Below are 25,221 nucleotides of genomic sequence, written 5' to 3' on the forward strand. Positions count from 1 at the left end.
GGTGTGTGTGTGTGTGTGTCTGGAATCAGTTTACAAAGGGGGTCTGTCCCTGCCTCCCGGCCGTGCTCAGCTGCTGAGACAAGGAGTGCTGGGAACAACTGCAGGGGCAGCTGCTGCGCTGCTGAGGAGCACACCCCTTCTACTTGGCTTTGGCTGGGCTACCCCGCTGCCAGTCCCACAGCCATGCTGCCATCCCCCTGCATGGCCGTGCTGCCATCCCCCAGTCTCTGGGCTCAGCTCCCCGTTCCTTCAGACCAGCTGCAGACCTGGCCATACTTAGCCCATGGCTTAGAAAGTGCTGCTGCTAAAAGGGTGGCTCGGCAGTAGATGCTGAACAGTTTCTGCCCATAGAGAAAGGACTTTCTGTGAAAGCTCCCTGGGCTGGCTTAACATGTACACTGTTTCACCAAGAGCTCTGCCTTGCACTGCAGCTGAAGCTGCAAAGAAGAGGCAAAACTCACATTATCCTGCAACATATTGACGATTTGTCTCCGTTCCTTGGACCTGTTGGGTACCAGGGCTACCTGGGCTTGTGTTTCACCTTTGGGCTCTAATGTCCCACAGTCACCTGTCAGGAGCATATTCTGTCTGCACCCATCTCATTTATCACAACATCAGTACTGCATCTGTCCTCATTTATTATCCTATACGTACCAGGTGGAAGGGCCAGGGTGTCTCCACGGCAGGAGCAAATCCTGGGCTGCAGGTGCATCCTTATCCTAGTACAAAAGGCTGGAGGCACGTGGCCATAGCAGAGCCTCTGCCAGGGGTACCAACATCCCCTGCCTGCAGGAAGAGCACACCTCACTGCCTCAGCAGGCACCCTAGAAACAGGCTTTCCCTCACAAAGGTAGTCATGGTGTTTGTGTTCCCTTCCTCCAACAGTTCCATTCATCCCTTTGCAACAGCAAACCAAGGCCCAGGGGGCCCAGGTTACATAGTGACTCACAGATGTCTCCATGTCTGTGCAGTCTGTTCTGGGCCCCTGTCTCTTCCTATGGATATGGTGCAAACAAGGAGTTAAGATTGCGTGATACTTGTTAAATAATGCAGAGACACCTCTGTTTTGGGAGGGTGCTTAGGAAATTCTTGTTGAAATCAACCCACAGCTGGCTGCTTTCCTCCTGTGCTGGCTTGTGCAGAGTGATCGCTTCCCATTTTTCTCAATTCCAGCATTGCAGATGTGCATGGACACCTCCCCCCAGCCTGAGATTAAGTTGATGCAATGAGACCATTGTGTCTGAGACAGCCTGTACACATAACATCTTACATAAACAATAATGGGCTTCGTGATTACTTATGTTGCTGCCACGGCACAGTCCCTTCTCGGCATGTCAATCATCACGTTCCCCTAGGGAACATTTCGGTTTCCCAAGAGGTTGTAAAGCTTTGATCTCACGCCATGGAAGTGGGACGTAGCACATAACCCTCCCTAAGTCCTTCCTACGCTGACACCAAAGCTTGCTGGCGATGGTACAGCGTGGCACAAGGCAGGGAGCACTGCACAGTGCCTTGCCTGCCCAAAAGGAGATCTGAGAGGTTTTCCCTGTCCTTGGAGCAAGTGGGGTTGGTAGCAACATCCTTCCTCTCAAGCTGTGATGGGAGAAGTAGTTAACTCACCCCTGACACCAAGTGCTAAGGTGTTTATTCCGGCAGCCAGTCCAGGCACTAATACAGCTTTGACAAAGAGATATTAGGTAAAATGGTGCAGTGACCCAAGGAGGTGTAATTAGTTCTGCTGTCACATAGGAAAGGACATGTTTGTACAGATTATTTCCAATTTCTAGCAACACCTGCTCACTTGCTTTAACCAGGTTTCTCAAATAAGGACTAATTAGCACTTCCTTGGAAGCCCAGCTCTCTCCAGGCAATGGCTTCACTTCTCAATCGGTATTCCTTCAGCAGGAAAGCACATTAATTACTGTATCAGGAAAAGCTGATGGTAGCAGGAAACCATTCTCATGCCTAAAACTAATTCAAGGAGAAAGCAAAGCTGACTAGATCTGGACTTCCTTGCTCGTGCAAGGGGTGAGGGCTGTTCGATGGGTTTCCTTCTCTGTATCCATGAATGAAAATGCATCTGTGTGATTTCTAAGGGCTGTGGATGAGGACTGTGTGGTGCTGCTCCCGCAGAGTTTGAGCCCAGCAGCTCAGGGCTGTGCTCACGCCATCCTAGCAGTGGCACAGAGCTAACTCTGACCACTCTAGCAGCTTGGGACCAAAGGGAGCCCCTGAGGCATCAATGCTGGCAACTTATTCTGAGTGAGCCTCTGTCAGGAGGGTGGACAGGGCTCCCTCTGTTTTTTTCAGCAAGTGTAGCTATGAGCAAGACTCTGACCACAGGGAGGTATTAAATACAATTTGTGATTAATGCTGTTAATCAATGCTGTTGTTTGTAGAGCACCAGTCTAGCCAACCCTTTCCTAAAGCAAGGGGTTGTGATGAAGTTAATGAAGTTTCCCAGTACCTTGGGAGCAGGTGAATGTGCCAGGGCACAGGATGGGTGTGACTGACCAGGGCAGTCCTTCCAGCCTAGCCCTTCATACCTCCTACTAACCATCGCCTCTGCTGAAACTTCGTAGCAAAGAACCCTTTTGAAAACCTTCTGCTTTCCTCTCCTGTATGAAGGGATGAAGTGTAGCCATCTAACTTGGCTGTCCCCAGCCCCTGTCTCTTTGTGAGTGGGAGGGATGACCTTCTTATCCGATGACACATTTCTGGAGGCGTTTTTGTTTCTTTTCAACACCATTATCCACTAAATCAGTCCTCTTTTGATAGCTGCAGTTTGGTGGCTTCTACAGTGCTGTAGTCTTTAGGAAAAGAAGCGTTTTTGGGAAGTGATTTGTAAATAACCAACTCCCTTGCAGCCTCACATACACTGCCACAGAGCACAAGGTGAGAGGGCAAGCTCAATCCCACCTTCCCTGTGTTTGAGGCCATGCAACCACACTCACCCCTCATACTCTGAGCCTGTTAGCTTGTTTTTTGGTTAAAACATGCCTTCCATGCAGATATCCAAGCTTGCTTTGACCACCTTCAAAGATGGAGACTCCGCTGTTTCCTTTGGTGCTTGTTTCTGACTCTCAATCTTGCACTCTTGATGTATTTTTTACTTAATTTGTCCAGCTTCCATGTACAGCTTTTACTTTTTGTTCTCCCTTTTTCTGACAGAGCCTTTTAGTGCCTGGAGTTATGTGCTCGTGCACTGTAATTGAATCCACTGTCTCAGTAAGACAGATGGCTCCCCGGATGCCTTCCTATTGGCATCTTCTCCAGCTCTGAAGCTGCTTTTGTGGCCTGGTTCTGCCCCCTTCTCAATTTTTACCATGCCTTTTTGCAACAGTGGGCACCAGGACACAAATACTGTGTTTTAGCTCCACATTACAAACTCTTCTGAATGTATATTTTGGGACCTGGATAATTCTTTGTGCTACAGCATCACTTGCTGTTCATCTGCAATTTCCCTGTATCTCCTTCCCCGCTTTCCTTGCCTGCCTGTATCACACTGAACTCTTGAACACTGAAAGGAGCAGAAAAGGCAGAATTTCAAAACTCATTTAAAGAAAAAAATTTTTTTTCTACCCAATCTATATGGAAGACACTGCCATAAAGCAAAAGTGAGGTCAAGCAGGGAAAAATGTCCACAAAGAACAAATGATATCTTCAGGAATAAGCATATTTCACTTATTTTTTTGAGACCTTTCAGAAAGTTGTATGTTCTCAAACCCTCTGGCAGTCTTAACTTGTGGGGGCTTCAGAGAGGTTCTTCCTTGGGAAGGTTGTTCAGTAGGGGTTGTGCAGTAAAACATCTTCCTGTGCTGACTGCCAGACCAAGGCAGAGCAGGAAAAGGACCTGAGCCAGTGGAGTAGCTCCTACATATCTGTGCTTGTTATTGTGTCCCTTGAAGAGAGATGTGTGACCTTTCAGAGAACAGAAATCCCTATTCCCCATCCAGCCCAGTTTAGTTTCATGCATAATTTAACATGCCTTATAATATTTTATAGACTCAATTCTGTAACTCAACACTGAGCTATTATTTAATGAAATGATCCCCAGTAGGGACCTTAGAAGAGCTAATTGTACATAAAAGCTTTGGGAATGGGGTGGTGGGAAACATCCGCAAATGCTTTAAATACTGAATTTTGCTTCTCTGAATAATTATTTATTTATTTATAGTCTTGATTCTGGTTGCAGTTCTGCAGGTACACATCAGCAGTGATATTAAGGAAATCTGGTACCAGTGCAAATCAGTATCAGAATCAGGCCCAGAGAAGTAGTATTTTAATTGTTCTGTAACCATTCTGCCAACTGAGACCTTTTCTTAATTGCACTGGTAGATGTATGAAAAACCAGAAAACCAGTTGCAGGAGATTTCTAAGAGGGAAGAAGTTCAAGGAAGTCCCTTTATTGGTGGGTGTGGGAGTTTAGATACTCTTCCAGGCAGCTCTGCTTGAGATCTCCTTATGGATCTCAGTCCACATGCACAGCAGTGGGAGGCTGAGCCATAGGTTGGGCAGCACTGAGGGAACCCTCTTGCAAGAAAGGAACATCTATTTATTATTTTCTTCTGGTTTTTTTTCCTTGACACAAACTTTGCAAAATAAATATGATCTATTGGGTTTAGACGACCACTTGAATGCTTTGCAAAAGTGTTATTCCTTATTTTATTATTATATTTTTCTTTATATTCTTTATTATTTTATCATGTCCAATATCTCAGCAGATCTGTAAGCTTAAAGCAGACCCCAGGGAACTTTGGTGTGTTGACTCAACTCACAAAGGATCACATGAAGTCACTCATCATGACTTTGTGTTTGGGACAGAGAAATGAAATGGAGCAAGTCTTATGCTCGAGGGCCTTTGTCCTCTGGAGGACAAAGAAACTTGTGGAGCACCTGAGTGCTGTTGATAATATGAAGTGCAGGAGGACACAGGAGCTCTGGTTCTTGTCCCACAGAAGCTTTTTAGCATGCCAATTGCCATGAAGGAGGACAACTTCTGGTACAGGCCGATGAGTAATTATTTTTCCTGCTGCTGCTGCTGAAGCCACTGGAAAAATCTGGTTGATCCAGGATGTCACGTCAGAACCTAATTCCCATTTCTGCGAACACCCATATGCTCATGTTTAGTGCTTAATAAAAGGTAAGCTCCAGTCAATGGGAAAATGTGCTTAAGAGCTTTATTCACTTTCTTAAGTACTCTGCTGGTTCTGGCCCTGTGCAATGTGTCAAACACCCATTAGTCTTATCTGTTGTTGTTTTAATACAGATAGTTCCATGGGAATAACCCTCTCAACACAAAGGTGGGGATTTTTGGAGGGGAAGCCACCCTGTACATATGCACTTACTAATAATGACATATGTTTGGGTGATGTTCTGGCTTTCTGCTCTGAGAAAATAAAGGGAAGGAAACATGATTGTCTTGGAGCAGGTACAAAGCTTTGAGATGCCTGGCTCGGATGAAGTTGCAGAAAGTGTTTCTCTTTGTATTGCAGGGCCTGGCAGCCCGGTGAGATAATAAAAGATAAAGCAAATTGTACGACAATGGAAAATGCTGAGCTCCCTGAGTAATTAAAGGTTGTGTAAGACGGTCGCATGGCTTGCAAGGATTATTAATGCAGTCACGTTTGCATTATATAAAGGGTAATTAAAATGCAGCCTGCTTACCGTTGATTACACCCTTTGCCTGGTGCTGGTGGCAGCGGCTGCACAGCCAGGATCCAAAGGTGGCTTGGGAGGAGGCGACTGCCAGCAAAAGGAGAGGCTGTGGGAGTGCAGGATGCCCATGACTGTGGGACCACTGCTGTGCCATCCTCTCCCTGCCACATGGGCAGGAAGGTGCCTTTTCCTCCTGCCATACTGCAGTCACTAAAGCTTGCTGTAAGAGCTTTTTGGGTTCTGTTGAACATGGGGAGCGGTGGGGTTACGAGCAGCTCTTGATAGGAAGCCAAGCTGCCCACGGGTTAAAGATCAGTGCACCTGAAGAAATTTTGCCAAGGTAGCCTAAGGAAGCTGGGTGGTGAGGGATGTCTAACATGGAGGGAGGTCACTGGCTGCAGCCACTGCCCAACTGGGAACTACCTGCAGCCCTAAACAGGCTGTGTTGCTTTTGCCAGCCCCACTCCATGCGGTCTTGGAAGCATGGGGTGGCACAGGTCAGGGAAGGGCAGCTTTCTGAGGTGATGTGGAGCAGAACCAGGCTGCAGATGGCACCTGGACCCATCGTGATTCTCAAAGCCCAGTTTCAGCTTTCTGGCAGCCCCACCTCAAAGATGAAGGGCAGCTTCACTCTTACAATGCTGCACATGATGCACACCAAGAAGGGCCTGAAGTGGTTACTTTCGTGGAGACTGCAGCAAGCATTTTCCACTAATTCCTAGACAGGGAGAGGTTAGCTATCCAGACCAAGGAGAAAGGAGTGTAAACTCCCTGACATCAGCTCCTGTAAGCCCTTGAACACCTAGTTTGCATTTTCTATTGCATAGGGTACCTTTTAGTGCTGAAGAGGGGTTCAAGCAGAGCTGGGGAGGCTTGGTCTCTGTAGGATGCTCTCCTTATTGGAGCTCTGTGCTGTCTGTTCCTGGTGGGGCATGGCAAAGGAGATGCTTCAAATGCACATACAAGGCTGTTGGGATGCTGTGAGCACACAGTGTCTCTATGTTCCTGACTATTTCTCTGTGTTCCCGATTATTTCCCTGGGACTCCTGTCCTCGGTGCAAGAGAGCTTCTTGAGCAGTGACAAAGGCAGTGCCTCCAAGGGAGCTGGAGATAAGAGTACACAGGAGAATGAGCTGGACCTACTGTTTTCTCCATGGAAACATGATTTGCACTCAGCTGTTAGGCCCAGCAAATCCAATTATGGCTGTAGACAGAGATGAGTTTAAAAAAAAAAAAGAAAGCCAAGCTGGTGTAAATGAAAATATAACCGTGTGCTGTAGAATTGTAGGGGTCTTTCTTTGTTTTTAGCAATCCCAACTACTTACCAACTACAAACTGTACCCCTTGTGGGATGAGTGCTGGGTGATGTTTCCTGTGGCATTGCTGCCCTGTGAAGCCACAGTACACTACCCCTGTCCTGAATTAGGGGGCTGGACAGTCAGTCAATGCCAAACACTTAAAAAGTGAAATATTTTTAGAAAGTCACTTTCCAAGTAATGGACCTGAAGAAATAAAAAACTGAGCTGGAGATGACAGGCAGGAGCCTTTAGCCTTCATTCCAGCCACTCCTGCCACAACAGCCCTCCAGTGGCTAATGAGAAATCACTTTTAAATACACATTAAGGTTCATTGCAATTCAGGGGACCCTTTTTAAAGACACTTGAGCTATGTAGAGAAATGCCTTGAGGTGGGGAAGCCACAAGCCGAGTTTGAAAACCCTGGTTACAGGTGGATGTCTGTCCCAAATAGCCACTGTGATCTTCCTCCTTGTGTTTTTATAATTCCCCATTCCTACAGGTGCTGTGCTCTCTGTTGAGCTGGGGGTGAAAATAATTTCTTGCAGCTAAAAAGCTGCAACTGGAATCTGAACACAACACCTCTCAAAAAAAACCCCAGGAAAATGAGGAACAAATGTTGCCCCAACATCAGCCCTACCCTTGGCACAGTGTTTTAGCCTCCTCCACACAGTCCTGGATAGCACTGCTGGCACCTCCTGCTCCCCAAACCACCCTACCAGGGAGGGGAAAAGCCCTTCATGCCACCTTTTCTCATGGGGAAGAATCTGCCTGCAAAGCCACAGACTTCAAAACCATTTTTTTCTGTCCACGGAAGGAATTAATTACTTTAACTGCACATTGTGGCAGGTACAATTCAGTATCTTTTTAAATGGCATCTCACCTGAGTTTTCTGCGTTCCCCCATGACTGGTTTGAGATCTATTTTGCTTGTTTAGCCCCTCAATGGCAAACCAGTGGAGCAATCAGTAGACATGGATGGCTTTTCCAATGTTGCTACTGACTTTGCTTGAACAGTTTTAGATGCTTATCCAAAACATGATTTGGTTCCCCGTCTGTAAAACAGAGGTTGTTGCTTAATCCTCTTTAAAAACTGCTCCAAGAACTTGGAGTAGAAATCAGCCATCAGGATCCAAGTTGACTGAGTTTCCATTTTTCAAATCCATAACAGTTTTAATTCTGTGCTTTGAAATATAGGGAAGTACAGAAATGTCCAAGTTTGGTGTTTGGTTTTTGGTTGGTTTTTTTCTGTTTGTTTGTCTGTTTTTTTTGGTTTTTTTTTTTTTTGTGGGGGAGTGGTTTTCAAAAGCTCTGTAATTTTTGCATTGTGGAAGAGTTAAAAATAAATTCTTCCCACAAGATTTTAGCCTTGCACTGGACCAAATCTTGAAGGAAGCAATATTGTAGTTGATTATAATTGTCAGACTTCAGCATTTCTCTGTTTTGGAAACCAAATATCAGGGTTTAGACATAGGGTCTCACCCCAGCCATATTGTACTTTGTCATCTTTATTATTGCCAACTGAAAGCAATAAAATGCCTCTCATCTGAAGGAATACATTTTGGGCTCCTCAAGGAGGAAATGCCAACCCTGTGGTGAAAGGCAGCTCCCTGTGCACAGGAGCACACTGGTGCAGCCAGCCAGGCACACTCCTGCATGTTGACACGTGGAGAGGAATCAATTGGCTCTTCCATGTGGACTCTGTCCCCAAAAATCAAGCCCAGCTGACTGTTCTGGAAAAGTTGTCCCACCCATCTTCACAGTGGCAGGCAGCTCAGGATGTCATTCCATGGATTCAGGAAGAGATGCATTACTCCCTGCATCGTCAGTGCCCTTTGCACCCTAAGCAGATGGGACTCCATCTCACTTTGCCAGTAGCTGGAGCAACCCACAGCCTGGAGCAGCAGAGCATTCATTCCTGAGACTGTCCCCCTCTTGCCCTGGTGGTGGGTCCAGGCTGGAAGGAGACACCCTGGGAGACGTGGCCAAGGGAAGTTCTCTGGTTACACAGGTGGCCCCACTCAGTTTTGTTTAATGATATTAAACAGAAAGTGATAATGTTACCTCAGGGATCAAGTGGTGAGCTTTGTACAGCATGACCTGTGGCAGCACTGGGAGCCTCTCATGCCACGGAGAGGCCTGGAATGTCACAGGGACCCAGCAGAAAAGGAGCAGATTTGCTGGGGAAGGGGGCTGGTTAAATCCACCTGCTTACAATAAAACTCACTTATTCCCAGGTGTGTGGCCCCTCTGTTTGAGCCCAAGGGCTTAATTTAATTTTGTAATGTCTTAACTATTATTTTGGGACTACCTCCAAACATGCCAAAACCATTTATCCTCCTCTATCTCCTCTTGCCCAGACCCATCATCAGCCCAGGGCCATCTCTGAACATGCAGGAGCCATTCATCCCCCTCCATCTCCTTTTGCCACTGCCTTCCACCACTGCTACAGCTGGAAATGAGCTCCACAGTTAAAAACAACCAGTTCAGAGGTGGCCATGTGTCTGCAGCTGTGTGTGTGTCCAGGGCAGGGGTGGGGGGGACCAAATATCAAGTGACAAATCAGTGAGGTGGTGTCAGGATCTGCTTGCTGACACGTGGGTGGAGGGGAGACAGACAACGTGCCTAGAAATTGCTGGCTTGGCTCTGGTGACACTGGCAGCTTGTCCTGTGCCCTTCCTGAAAGGCTGGCTCCTGCTGGGGTGGGAGCAGCAGTTGCCTGCTGTCACCTTGCCAGGGCAGCCAGGCTTTGGGTGGTGCACATTGCACCCAGATATAGAAAGAAGATGATATAAGGGGGAAGTTATAGTGTATATATAAGTACATATATATGTATGTGTGTATGTACATATAAGGGGCCGCTCATCTCCATGGTCAGTCCAGCAAATGGCAATTTCAGTCACATTAAACCATTAAAAAGGATGCTCCCTTAACTTCTGGGAAGGCAGAAGGAGGTTTCTGTTGGAAGGGAGGGCTGATGAACTTTTGATGAACCAGTGCTGGAAGCAGACAGTCGCTCCTATTGAATCAGCATCGTGTAAGGCTGGCCTCATTAATGAATGTCACAGAGCCCGCCCGAATCAGAGGTTTCAGGACTCTGCTTTTTCTCTTTTAATTGCATTTTCCAGAGTTCACAGGCCAGAGTAAGTGGGGAAATTTCTGATGGGTCAGAAAAGGCTGTGGTTTGGAAAGAATTTCAGGCATCCTTCATGTGACCTCCTCCTCCTCCTTGTGCACAATTGTTGCTTTTAAAAGAAGCAGCGATAATGGGGGACCAGAGGATCTGCCTTGTAGAAATCTTGCCCTGCTGCTTGCAAATCCCTTCTTCAATCTGTGGACAAGGGGAGGCTGGGGGAAATGTCCAAAGGCAGGGGGCTGGCACTCAGGCACCTCTTGTCCTGCTCTCCTGTGCAAGCCAAAGCCTACAGCAGCCATCAGGCATTTTATGGGAGCAGCTATGGCTCCCGTGCAATCAGTGGAGTTTGGGGTTAATCTGGAGCCAAATCAAGGTTTACAGGGCCCCGAGAGTGGAGGGGACTCACTCCCTTAATAGTGATGGGGGAAAGCCCCCTGTACTCCCTCGCTGACTCAGCTGGCCCAGGCAGCTGGCCTAGTTAAATCTTAAATAAGCCAATTAAGGCTGCACGATGGGAATACCTCTCAGCTGGAGGCTTGATTGAATAAAGGCTGCAAGCTTTAGCTATTAGTGCCCCAAATTCCAGCAGAATGTTTTTTTGTTTTTTTTTTTTTTTTTCTCAGAGTCAGTTGTGCCCCCTCAGCTCTTCCTTTGCCACGGGCAGGACAGGATTCAATTCACACAAACTCACCAGGGAGGAAGTGGCAGGCTCGAGCTGCCTGGGAGCTGGTGTGAATGGAGAACGGCAGTGAGGGGAGCAGTGCATGCCTCACTGGTAAGTCATGATATAGCTCCTGTGCCTCAGTTTCCCCACCTGCAAAACCAGTGATGCTCCTGAAAGGTGTAGGGCACTCCAGGTATCCTGCAATGAGGGTGGGGTAGTTGTAGCACTGGGTTAAGTCACACATGTGTCTCTGGGGAGGACATGTGACATGTTATCACTATGTATGGGAGGGGTAAAGAGTTGGGTTTTTGAGCATCCTCCAGCAGCCTGGTGGTGATCTCTCCGTGAGGTGTTTTAGGCTTCCTGATGAAAAGGTGAAGGAAGGCACCCTCAGCTCTGGCTGACTGCCCTGTGCTTTCTAACGTGACTGTGGAAGAAGTGTGACCCAACATCAACAGGCAACTCTCATCTCTGCAAAACTCCCAAACAAATTGCTTTTCTTGGGCCCAAGACCTGACACCAGGGCTGGCTGCTGGTCACCTCTACCTGTCATTCTCAGGCTGCAAAAGCCTGCTCTGGTTAAATCTAAGAGGCAAGGTGATATGTAAGGGTTCAAATCCTTACTTAAATGTTGTGCTGCAAAACAGGAGGGTGTTTGCAAGACAAAGAGGAATGAGGATTATTTTCCCCTCTCCTTTTTTTTTATTATTATTTTAATTGCAAGGAAAAAGCTCCCTTCAAAGAATACCTCCTTGTGAATTTATAGTCCTCCAACCCAGTATTTTATGATCTTAACAAGAAGCTCATAAAAACAAATGTTTGGAGAGGGGGAGGAAAAGGAAAAAAAAAAGGTATAAAAGAGGCACTGGCAAGTCTCAACTGAAAACATGGAGGGAGGTTTCCTAAGGCAAGAGTTCCCATGGAAGAAGCTCGGCCATCTCAGCAGGAGAGGATGTTTTTATGGGATACCTTTTACTTGGGCTCTTTTCAGTGCTAGTGGGTCAGGAGGCTTGGCGGTGGTGGTGAAGTGCTCTCAGTGCAGGGACATCCTGCAAAGTAGAGGCAGGAGGGAGACACTGGCAAAATACTTATCCCAGGCATGTCCCTTATCCCAAGGATTGCCCAGCTAGGAGAGGGAGAGACTTGCTCAGAGGAGGTGTGGATCTGGAGGATGCTGTAGTGGTGAGGCGAGGCACATGCAAAGAGCACAGAGATCCACATTTCTGCAGGGGTTCAGAAAATATGTTTAGCTTGTGAACCCTTTCCAGCTCCAGCAGGTCAAAGGCTGAGTGGTGCCCAGCAAAAGGCCCTCTCCCAGGTGGGCACAGGCTCTCTACCACCTGCACATGGCAGAGATGTCTCTCTTCAGTAGATACTGAAGGCTACAAATGGCAAGGCAGTACATACTAAAAAACATGGAAATGCTTAAAACATGAGATCCAGCAGTGTCAGTTTTCATGTGAGGGAGGGGAGGTTATTTTTTTTAGGGTTTGGGGGTTTTCTTCTTTCTTTTTCCTTTTGCCCTTCATCTTCCCCAAAGACTATGATGTACTTAGGGAGAGGTTTTTACACGTTCCAGTTCAGCAGCCTCTGAGCACCTCCCACTTCGGCGCTGCTAGAGAGAAGCAGACTTCACTCTGCAAAAGACTCTTGGTGAATCTGATCTCCTGAGTGCACCTTGGCCACATAGCTGGACTGCCTACAATCCAGCGAACTTGAACACCAAAGCTGTGGGTTTCTACTGTCTAGGTAAATTCAGGGGTCCTTCCAGACATGTTAAAGGTAGCAAGGAACATCAATCCCATCCTCTGCCCTTAGGCCAAGTGTGGCTGTTATTCCTGTGTTTAGTTTACCACATTTCTGTGCTGGATCAGAGTCCTGTTGGTGTCTCCACGAAGCCAGATGAGCTACAATCAAACCACCTCCTGGGATCACCTGCACCCTTTAGGGTTCTTCCTTCCTTTCTCTAGGCTATTCCCACCTTTTCAGTGTCCTTTTCAAATCCCAGACCTCAGCACCCAGTGCAATCAGTATGGGCTGGGTAAAACCAAGCTGTGTTGTCCATCCTTACCCAATCACCAACACGTTAGGAGCTCATTCACCCCTTTTGCTATCAGGTTGTAACGTGAGCTTGGATTTGCTTCTCAGTTCTTATTGGCTAAAGACAGGTCTGATGTGTGTCTAGGACTTCTGGGTGAACAGGCAACTGTCCCTCTGCAGCCAGCAGCAGGGAGAGGTGACCTGCAAGCCATGGCAACAATGCCCGCCGCTCTCCAGAGCTGCTCTTTTAGATCCATGAAAGGATGTTGTCCCAAAACATTAAGGACTCACTCCTGACATAACAGTATGCCTTCCTTTTGCTATTTCTTTCTTTATTTTCTTTGAAACTCATGATAAGTTTCAAGATGTGTAAGAGTGGCTCTTTCACAATTTGCGCTTTGGAAATGAGGGAAAGTGTAATACTTCCCCTACACTTGCAGAAATTTGTTCAGTTTTTCCAAAACAAGAAATTTACGTCCTGGCCAAGGTTCAGAATGGAAAAATTAAGAGTAGTATTTAAGAGTAGTAAACATTTCTGAACATGGTGTGGGGGGAGGAGGGGTTAGGTTTGATTTTGTGGGGTCTGGGGGTATTTTGTTTGTGGGTTTTTGTTTGTTTGTTTGTTTCCTAAGCTATGGAGGATGACAGCCCTCTCCCTCTGACTCCCTTATGCTGCTGCAATGGGATGCCACTATTTTGGGAGGTACAAGCTGATGTGACTCTCTTTGGTTTCTCCCCCCTACCAACTCGTGGGCTATGACAGAAACCTGTAGGGGATGATAGTCTGTGTAATTCTGACTGTGCACACACTGGAACAGACGAGTTTGGGAGCAGCGGGGAGGTTGGGCAGGGCCACGGCAGATACCATCTGTATGTATACAGAACCATGAACATGAGTGCTCTCCCCTGCACCACGCCCACATGTGTCTAGGAAGAAAGAAACATGCTTTTGTAGGCTTTATCTTTCCTCTCATCCATGCATGTCCTCAGAAGTATTAATTACTGAGTGTAAACTTTTGGGAAATGGCTGTACAAGTCAATCTGTTTGCTGGTAGACTCATTTCCCCTGCATCCTTCCACCCCTGCATTTCAGAGAGGAAAGGGATTTATTATAAGGCAGCACTGTGGAAAAAACTTCCTCAGAGAAACACGCTAGATAATCTGGGAAAGGCTTGAGTAATGGAGCTTTTTGTGGGCTAATAGAATAAAACTGCTCCACAAAAATATTATCGTTGGGAACATGAGCTGAAAAGGGAATGATTCATGTGAAATTTGGGATGTGCCTGTATTTCATATGAATCAGTGCTTTGAAAAGTGGGAGAGGGCTGGGGCAAGATGAGCACCCAAGACCTTCCCTGAAGCATGGAAAAGATAAAACACTTTTATTAAAGACCTTTTCAGGAAGTAGGAGAGAGGGTGAGGTAGACTTGGGAAAACCACAGGATGGAGAGTCCCCAGAGCTAATGAGAAAGCCATATTAGAAGCCTTCATGATTGCTGATAGAATTATGATTCAGGGCCAGCAGGCAGAATTTCCTGTGATACTCCATGCAAGTAAAAACAAATCTCTTCACCCCTCTGCACCTACGCTACCTCATCCAGGAACATGAGAAAAGAAACTGCTGCCAAAGAGGAGCTTTGTGGGCTATCTCTGCAGCTTACTGGGAGCTACTGCTTCAGAGGAGGCTTAGTGGAACAGACTGGGGAGAGAAGAATATGTGACCTAGTAACCTTTTTCATATCTTTCTTAAGGAGAAATTATTCCCATACAGCATTTAACCTTCCACAGGCAGCAGAACTTGAACTCCTGAATTACAAAGGACTTTTGAAACACACCTCTAATTTTTTCCCTGATGTTGCCACTGGTTGAGGGTGATGGACGAGAGGAAGGAGGTTTGGCTTTTGGGATATCTTTCTTTCTGCCTTGCCAGAGGCTTCTTGGTAGCACTGGGGTTACCTGGTGGTGCATGCAAGCCCTGGTTCCCAGGGGACCAACAGGGCCAAGAGCTGCTATGTTTCCTCTCACCATACCTTCGAGCCCATGCCTGTATATTGTGGCTGGGCTGTTCCTGCCCCTGTCAGTCCCCCAAGGTACAGTATTGCTGTATTTGGACTGGGACTTTCTGTCACATGCTATATTTAGGCTGTGGATTTGCATCGTTAACTTGTGTGTCTTAATGAGCAGGCGCTTGGTTGTGGCACCCAGCACTCGCCTCTCCTGGGGGCTGTGGCACTCTCGTGTGGGGCTGTCTCTGTGTTGTGTGGTCAAGGATGCTGCAATAAGGGAGAGAAAATAAACATTCTTGACTTGTAAATAAATATTAGAGGGTCATCCTATGTATAAAAAAAAATAAGGGGAAAAAAAGGACAAAACTCCATCTTTTTTGTCAAAGGCAGGTCTTAGACACCCCTATGCCCAAACCCTTTGACAGATTATAGGTAACTTCTGTGGCTGTAAGTCACTTGGAGGTCCCTCTGGTGCCTCACTTCTTGAAGGTCGAACAAATGCCATGCCACCAGGGGCTGTCAGGTGCTCAGGAGGGGATCCCTGTCTGCCAGGACTACCCCTTCCCTGAACTCTCATGGTTTGTACTGCTTTGCAGGGTCTTTTTCTGAAACAAAATGGTCTGTGTGACAAAATGGAAAAACTGGTCATCAGTGATTCACAGATAGATCCTAAAAATATTTGGCTATTGTTCCCTTCCTTATGACCCAGCTGGGATGAGTTGTTTTATAGAGGAAGCAAGAAGATAAACAAACAATTCCAGCATGTGAGGGTGAAGGCTGTGGTCCAATTTTTTTCAACTGTCCGGATCTGACTCCTAGATCTTACTTTGTTATCAGGCTTCCCCTCTCCAGCTCCCTTTCTGAGCAGGAGGAACAGGAAAGCTGGATGAGCATGTTCCTGTTGAATGTTGAGCTGGGATACTGCATGGAGGGAGACACTGGGGTACTTGGGCCATGATGTTTCTCCTCACCACGTCACTGATTCAGTTGTGGGTCATCAGGGCTGGGGAAATGATGCATTATGACCCTGGCATGTGCCACACGTTGGGAAGCTGCTGTGGATGGGCAGTCCACCCACACTGGTGGGTGTCACTGTTCTGGATGTAATCCTTCTGCAGCATCTGGAAGTCCACCAGTGCCATTAGTAAGGTCCGATGGGTTATTCATGTGAAATTTTCTTGCTGACCCCAGCCTGGGCCTACAGCTCCCGCTTTCCATGCTAACTGGGATATTCCTGCCTGGCTCAAACTGAGCCACCTGTTTCTTCCCACCTCCCAGCGTGGCTGTCACTCTGCTCAGCGGAGTGTCACCTCTAGTTTGGTCTTTCTGAGCACAGGGAGGAAACACAGGACTCGTTAAGCTGCAAAAAACCCAACTCAAACCAAAGCATATTGCAGGTGGCATGAATGTCTGGGCACCAGGATACAAATCCTTGCTCTTTTTAGCAGAAGGTTGACCTTTAACAGCTCATTTCAGGCTTGATGGTGCATTTTTTTTTTGTACCATCTTTGGTTCCATTCAGAGGGGATGCTGGTCCCTCATGTCATTGCACGTGCTTGCATTTGTACACGTTTCCTAAATCACAGTGAGTGATTTAGTGCAGAGCCTCACATGGCCTTGATTTGCCCCCTGACATTATGCAAGACAAGAAAAATGTGGAGTGAGGCAGCAATGCTTCTCAGTAATCAGTTCTGCAGCTGGTGTGAGTCAACCCAGCTCCTTGGGTTTTTATGGAGCTACACCCTTACACCCAGAGATGGTGGGACCCCTCACATGTGAGGAGTTCCTCTGAAACCCATTTCAGTGTTAGATGTTGCAAAAGGACCCAGACAGCAATATTTAATTTTGCAAGCACTGTGCCCAGCTGCTGCTTTGCTTTTTGTGCAAGCTGGACATCCCCAGCAGGGTAGGAACAGGATGAGCAGGAACAGCACATCTGTCTCCAGGTTGCCCAAGTGCTACTTTGCTGTATTTCGGCTGGGCGATGGCTGGGAGGCACTGGAAAAGAATTAGGCTGTCTCAGCAGTCTCATTTTTTCCTCTCTGATAGTTGCTTGCCAGATGGGGATATAAAGTCAACGTGATCGCTTTTTCAGGGCAATGGGGACAAAATCTGTGCAATAACCCCAGACCTGAGACCTCAGACCCTCTGCTCTGGGCACACCTGAGCCTGGAGCTGGAGTTTGGTCAGTGGTTTCCTGATACATTGCATTGCACCTCTCATTCAGAGTACCCACAAGTCTTATGGGCTTGCCAGCCCAGAGCCTACCTCTGCCACTAAAGAATCTGTTCTTGAGCTTGATTTAAACCAGTGAATTTAGGATGCAGGCTGCCTGGTGGGCTGCCCACTTACCCCATTGTGTTTGGACAGGAGCACCCAGGACTTGGCATGTGACACCTTTCTAATGGCACTTGGAGCCTGTGACCTTCCCTGCAGCTTTGAACACCTCTAGAGTTTACGCTGTCACCTGATTGCTGGATGGTTCAACATGATGTGCCCTGGATGTGCTGCTAGCTTAGGGCTAGTGTAGGGAGGGAAAACCGGGGAGGCTGGGAACATCCCTCGTGGTCCCTGTCTGAGGACCTCAACCAACCCTCAAGACCTCCTGCCCTGGTCCACTCCTGCCAGAGCTGCAAGCACAAGGTGGACTTGGGGAGCAGGTCATGGGATGGGGGAAGATAGAGGAGAAGCCATCATCCTGACATGGTGCCTGAGTGTCTCAGGTGGTGTGGGCACCTTAGGCAAGGAGGATGATGGGTCTGTGTCCCTCCAGCTTGCAGGGAACAAAGGTCCTTTTCCATCAAGGTCCGTTATGATGGATTTCAGGTGAAACTGAGACACAGTTTCCTACCAAAAGGCATGGCAAGCAGCTCCCCTTGCTCAGCATTTGATCCCAGTCTTCCTTCTCTCTCTGGCTATCTGTTCCTTTCACTGAGCACCTGGAAACGGCTGACTAATGAAGATGTGCAGATGGTCATCAACTTCTGCACTATACAGCACGTGGCTAAAAATAGACAAGGTTGCAGGCCCAGGCCCATCTCTTCTGGGAGAGATTTGCAGGGCAGAGTCAAGAAGTGATTTTCCCCCTGGTGCCATAGCAACAGATGTCAAAATGTGAGCAGCAGGACAGCAGCAGCGTGGTGATGCTCCACTGGTGCATGGGATGACCTTGGAGAAGCAGGTGGCAGCAAGGTGGACCACTGTTCCCACCAGCTGCTTGCAGGAGTCCTTCCCACAGCCCAGTCCTTCCCTCTTCCCCAACCTGCAGCCATCAGCTCCTGGCTGGCAGAAGAGCCTTGTGAAGGATGGACTAAAATACGGAAAATGTTGCATTTTCATTTAGGTGTCAAAGTTAATGATAATTTAGGAATTACCAGTAAAGGTGATACGGGAAAAAATGCAGTAGAGAGTGAGCCATATTTCTGGTTTGTAGCTGTATCACTGAAAGTGCCTGTACCATTTTCATGACCTTTTTCTGTTCTGCTTGCTTCTAGCTTAGCACTGTGCTTCCTGTTAGGTGTGGTGCTCTGAGTTCTTGCTGGAGGACAATTGAAGTAGACTGAAGTTTCGCTAGGAGACGGAACTCACCGAAAGTGTTGTAAATGCTGTCCAAACCAAAGAGGGCAAAGGTCCATGTGCAGCTTCTTGGTGATAGGTGTCTTAGCACATCACAGCTCTGCTGTTTGTCACGTTATCACACGGTCTCTGAGGTGTGACAGGTAAAACTTCACTGTTTAATGGGAGGGAAAAGGAGATGGGAACTGAACTGAGATAAACAATTTGGGTACTTCTGCAAATATTTTTCTGCAAGTGGTTGAGGTGTAAGAGTTTAACATTGTTCTTCACTCCAAGTGACCCTAAAAAAAAATTCAACATTTGCTTGCAGAAAGTTGTTGGGTAGTTCTTTGTTTTCCACTCTGTTCTCACCTGTGGGAATAGGTTGAATATCCGGGATCTTATTTTTATGTGTAATATATCCTGTCTCAATTTTCAGAGAATGTTTATGATTTTTTTTTTTCCAGGAGCTTGAGGTTTTCCATAATCTCAGCTCCAGATACATTAGATGGCCTGGTTTGAATCAGTGGGCCCAGCATCAGGGCAGCTCAGGCCTCTTTGAAACCTCCCTATGGCTGCCGAAAATGACAGCCCAAAGCACCAGACATACATATCGGCTTTTAGTGAGAAACCCATGAGTATTTGATGTCCTCATTTGAGAAAGGGAAGTGGTATAGAAAAATTGAAATGGAAAGGGGTACAGGCCCAAATGTTTTGGTACAGGAGAGGAACTGGAGCGTGGCCATATATTGCAGAAGTCTCTGTCTCCACCTGCGCTTTCACTCAGCACTGTGCCTCCTCCGAAGCAGAGAGCTGCTCTCCTCCATGGAGCTGGGTCCAAGGCATTGGTTGGAAACTGAGTTTTGAGGTTGGTGGGCTTGGTTCAGCTGAGTAAAAAGGCAGAAACCATTCAGAAAAAATATAATCCAGATTTGGGGTTAAATTTTATGTGTATATTTGAATTTGGGTATGCTGAATTTTCTTTTAGGCAGCTCTCTTTGGCGGTAAGGTTGAAGAAAAGTCCCTGCTTTATTCTGTCAACCTCTTTTACGGGAAAGTTGAACAAATATTTACCTTTCACAACATTGCTTATCAAATGTCTACAGAAGGACAGCCCTGCCTCTGAGGGAGGGACCTCTTCTTACTCTCAGTGTGCTCTTGGGCAGTCCCAATGCCCTGTTTGGGAAGGAATCATGGAAGGGGGAGTGTGATGAGTAATAAAAGAAATCAAATATAGTCATGAAGTATAGTCACCAGCATTGCTTCTGGGAGCGGGCATCCCCTAACTGCCATTCCCAGGATAGAGTAGATTTAACAAGGTGGGGTTAAATAATGAGCTGCTTGAAATGAGAAGCCTTTGCCTCTGATGTAATAAGCACTGCAAGAAAAAACATTCTGCAAGGATCAGACATGTGCAGGATGCAGATTTGTCTCCAGCAGCTCTGACTCTTAAGCTGCTGTGAAAGAGTGTTTCTGCATACAAACCTTGAGAAAAAAGCTCATGGAAATCAGACTTGTTTTGTCCTGGGAAATGCTGGTATCTCAGGTTGTGACCAGAGCCAGCAGCTTGATCCAGCTTTGCATCTTTGCCTGCATATTTGAGTGACAAAAGCATGGCTCAGAGCTGGCATTACCCTCAAGCAGCTGCACCTCCCTGCACTTTCTCACTCAGGTGTTGCACTGCTGGATGGCCTCTAACAAAACAGAGCTCTATTTCCACAGAACCCAGATTTTTCCATGTGATACCAGCATCTTTCCTTTGATAACAGGGGCATGATGTGATGGGAACCATGTGTGAAATTGTGCCCAGGGCCCCAGGCAGGGCAGGCAAGGAACTGTGTTGCCCTAACAGGCACCCACAGGAAGGGTGATGGAGCAAGCAGAGCGCTTGCAGAAGTTTCCAGGCACCAACAGCCCACCCTGCCTTCACAGGGATCATCCATCACAGCAGCCACGGTGTGTGAGTATTTACCAAGCACAGCTTTGGCTGCTTATCGAGCCAGTGGCTGCAAGTTGGGTCATGGTTTTCTGGTGCTCCCTCCACAAAGGCTCTGTGACCACACACGCTTCAGCCATGGGTGCTCCTTACCCAAGGCAGAGCAACTGAGGACGATCTTTTTTCCTCACCCCAAGCTGCCCCTGCACCCTACACAGCCAGACAGCCATGGGGCTGGTTGATTTCCAGCTCCAAGTCCAGCAATGGGCCCGGGGTGCTCTTCACCCATCCCAAAGAGACATGCTCTCCTGGAGGTGCTGCTCTAAAACCACCGCTCTTTGCAAAGCATTGCTGTAGACCTCGCTCCACCACTCCAAAAGCATGAGGCTATTGCTGCTTTCAGCTGGGTTTTGAGCCATGGCTGACTCCCAGAGGGAGCACACAGGGCCCCCTCCCCAGTGACTGCAGCACCCAGTGCTGTGCCTGGCAGGGGCAGGAGCAAGGCAGCTGCACTGCTATTAGAACATCTCATCAGTCTTCAGTCAGGGTGGCTGTGAGACAACGAAGTGATTAGGAATTGGGAGCGTGAGTGATAAGTCATCTATAAAATGCATTTATTAATCTAAATGTGTCAAGGAAGTTTCCACTGAAAAGAGGAAAATTTATTTATTTTTAACTTGGGATGTTTTAAAAATGAAGAAAGAAATTTGTTGTTTGGTTTTGTTGTTTTTTTTTTTTTATGTAAGCAACATTGCTTATCAAAGCTTCAAAGAGCACATGCTTATTTGTTCACCTGCCTCCAGCTCGAAAACAGCTAGCAGTTGTCGTGACACAGGTTGTGACCATGGGGAGAACAAGGTGAAGAGAGTCTAACTTTCCACAGAAACTCTCTTCCCAGGGATCATTAGGGCCTTTCTACCAGACTAACACCCCTGCACCACTCGGCGTCTGTCTCTTGCCTTCTCTGCCTACACAGTTGCTTGCAGGCAGATGCATTTGCACTGTCTTTGCCTCACACTGGGAGGATATGAGCCAGCTCAGACTGAAAGCCACTTAGCCACAGTCAACTTGGTTCCCCTCCAGCTGGCTTGGTGTACCAAAAGAGCACACGTGTCTGTCGGCAAGGACTGCAGATAAAACCTTGTCGCCGTGGCACAGAGGTATAATATGGGACCTATAAGTTCTTCTAGGAAAACACATCCGGCTCTGGAAGTAGCTCTGATAAACAAGCACTAGTTAATCTTGTGGCCTTGGTAAGGTAAGACATTGCTGCCCACACTGCTGAAGTTGTCCTCACGTGCAGCAGACGATGCGGCCGAGCGCCGTCTGTGCGTGTGACAGCACCGTGGCAGCAGTGACTCAGTACACTCATGTTCGCCCAAAGCAGGAGGAGGTTGTATAACAAGGTCATGGTGGAGAGGAGTGGCTGAGGGGATTGGTGCTGGGTCTGTGCACACCTACATGTTTCGAGCTGCACTTCTGCTTGCTGAAGAAATTACTGCATCTAGTGACGCTGCTGCCCATCATCCTAAATAGTTTGATTCCTTTAGATCTACTCGTGCTGTCTGCAAGGTGATTTGAACCACATTAGTGTAAATAGACAAACTTGTCTTTTTGTGAGCAGAAAGTGTTGTGAGACAAGTGGCTTAGGCAGTGCTCCATGAGTAGCTCAGTGAGCAGAGCTGAGGCAGTGAGAAACTCCCATGGGGAGGTTGTGAAGAGCAGGCAGGCTTGCAGTAGCCACTATTTCACTGCAGGTACATAGCCCCCAGTTAGGACCAGACTGTCCCCCACCATCGCAGTGCTGCAGTACAGATGGCACCTCCATCCCCAGGACCTCAGGGAAAGACTTTGGAGAGCAGTAGGGGATGTTTCCTTCCTGTGCCCACACTGCTGGTGGCTGCACTTCACCACGACCTGATGAGCATGATTGGCCCTTGTGCTCCCAGGTACAACTGCCAGTGTGATCTCTTATGAAAGGGCTGTTGGTTCATTTATCACAACTAGTCAATCTCTTCCCTAAGAAAAACTATAGGATCTTTAAAACAACAGTGCAAAATGACAGAGCAGACAGCAGTGAACCATGTACCTCCAGGGAGCATGAACAGAAGTGTGAGACTGTTAATAGGAGAGGTGTGCTGCTTTTTGAGCACACTGTGTCTGCTGTATAAACCCAAACAAAATGACATCTCCATGTTTTATTTTATTTCTTCTCACTTTAAAATATCTTGGGTGAGAGTCTCTGTATCAAGGTGTCTTGGTGCATGCGATACTGAAGAAAAACAGTGAGTTCTGAGGTCTGGTGTGTCATGTCAGTGATTTCCCACAGCCAAAACCTGCTAAATTAAAAATCTGCATCTGAATGTTCTTAAATTATTTTCTGCTTGATATCCAAGACTTTAGTTTGGCCATTAGAGGGAGGTTTTTAAGATAGCCCATCTTAAGGGAGAAGGTCCTCTCCTAAACTTCAGAGGTGTTCATAGGTGGGGTCTTTATTTCAGGCCGGTCCTTGTTTAAGATCTCTCTGGACAGGACAAGTGTGTAATTTTTTTGTCTCTTATGAGAAGAAAAAGCAGTAACTTCCACACTAGCATGATTTTTTCCCCCCTGCATCAGACTTTATTCTGTATAACACAACTGAAGTAAATCAGCTTTCCACTTCCAGCAGCAATCAGGACCTGCTGCCTCCCACTCAGGAGCAGGTGCCTGGCAGTCCCTGTCCAACATGCAGGATACCTCTGCATGGCCATTGCCGCTGCTCTTCCTCCTGCAGCAGCTGTGCACCCTATAAAGTGCATGTGGGAGAGGGGTTGTGTTCCTTCTGTAGAGGTCAGGACTGTGCAGAGGTGACCACTGCCAGGGCATTAGGGCTACCAGGGCTGAACCCTTGCTTCAGAGTCACAAGTGAGACTGTGAGAAATTAAAACTTTCTTCCAGTCCAGTGCAGCAATTTACCATGAAAACAAGAAAAGAGAATGAACCACAAAGTTGCAAATGCTAGAGCAAATTCCTGTTGTACCCCTTGCAAATTCATTCCTTCCTCAAGCAGCAGAAAATAATGCAGCTCTTCCACTCCCTCTGACAAACTCCAATCACTTTTATAAGCAAATATCAAACCCAAATAAAAATATTTTGGAGTTTCTGAAATGTTGATTTGCTTCATGTTCCAGCCATAAAGGAAATAAAGGGCTAGAGATCAAAACTGTTTTTACAGTCTTGTCTAAAAAGGGAAAAGGAATCATGGCAACCCAAATGTTTATAGATAAACTTTGCCTCTAGTTGTGGGTTTATGCCTGGCTGCCATGTTACTTTACAGGTGTTAACTTCTGCCAGTATCAGATGTGTGGCTGCTGTTGGTCCTCTGCGGGCCTCTTTGTCCAACCTTGACAAGACCAAGAGAGACCTTCCCTAGGTTTGCAGTGGCTGTTGTCAGTCCTGCTGGAGGTGGAGTCCCTCTGGAGCACTCAGCTGCACCCCCGCTGCATAGCTCTTGGCTTAGGTCTCTTCTGGGCCACAAGTTATGACCTTGACACATCATTAATAATTTTCTATGTGTTTCATTTTTTCTTTCTTCCCTTCTTCCCCCCAACCTCCCCCAAAAAACCCACCACTTGAAAAAAAATGTCTGTGGGGGTGTTGTAACCAGAGAGGCCAGTGCTTTCATTATGTGATGCTGATGGCATGTGTTGCATGCTCCGGGTTGTCATGTGTGAATATTCGGAAGAGGTTAGTGTGGAGGGTCTCGGAGGAGGTACCAAAACTGAGGCCTTCCACACCTGCACTGCCTACCTCCTCAGAAATGTCAGGAAACAGTCCCATCTGCTGTGCTTGTTTTTCCTTCTGGGAGGAAGTATTTTGAGCGAACAAGGTTGCACAGAAAGGTGGCAGATGCCCCATTACTGGAAACATCCAGGGCTGTTGGACAAGGCTCTGAGCAATCTGATCTAGTTGAAGATGTCCCTGCTCGTTGCAGGAGGATTGGACTAGGGGACCTTGGAAAGGTCTCTTCCAACCCAAACTATTCCATGAGTCTATGAACATGTGGTATGGATGACCACAGACTTAGGGTCTTGGAGAGAGGTAGGGAACTTAGCTGTTTATCTGTCAGTGTAGACACACTTATTTACATTTTAAGCCAGAATTATATTGGTGGACTACAAACAAAAGGGGGAAAAATTGGATTAGTCTTCTGGATTCAGTGGCTACACTAGAAGAATTCAGCAAGAGGAAAGGAGGAGGAAGTGACTTATTCCTCCTGAAAAGGCAGTGCAGTGAAATATAGTGTGAAGTTCAGCAGTGGTAAATATAGCTAAATCAATTGAGTTTAGTTCATATCCTGAGAGCCATAAATGTACACAGGTGAAATTTTATGAGCTTTTAAAAAGAACTTTATGAGCTTAGAGGGAGAAGCAGTATAATTTGAAACCAGCAATGGAAAAATAATGTAATATGGATTGTGGCATACCTGGAAAAACCTGTTAACTTACCCTACAGAAGGACCATAAAACCTAAGCAAGGAGAAGAGACCTAGGGACCTCTTTTATTCTTTTCCAGGACCTATATCCAGTCTTCTTTTGAAGCTCTAGCATCCATTGAAATTACTCTCTGGGCGGTCCAAGAGTCTAAAGGACTCAAGGGGGAAAGTTCTCAAAAGAGAAAAAGTAAAAAAAGAGGGAAATGTGCAAGTCTTTGGTAGAGTCTGCTTGTTCTCCATCACTGCACCCTCTGGTTTTCCTCCTGGAGATTAGAGGTTGTCCCGCTTCACACTTGATAAGAAGCAATGTTCTAAGACATGTAAAGATGCCTGGTCTTGTCTACTTGGTATAAGAAGAGTGGCCTGTAGCCTCACCTGAGGCAACTGAATACCAAAATATGCTGTCTACAGATGCTTTTCTTTTGTGTGTGGCCTTAAGAGCAGAGGACTGATAGCAG

The sequence above is a fragment of the Manacus vitellinus genome, unplaced genomic scaffold (assembly GCF_001715985.3).
Source record: "Manacus vitellinus isolate BGI_N305 unplaced genomic scaffold, ASM171598v3 scaffold_8_pilon, whole genome shotgun sequence".
Lineage (NCBI taxonomy): Eukaryota > Metazoa > Chordata > Aves > Passeriformes > Pipridae > Manacus > Manacus vitellinus.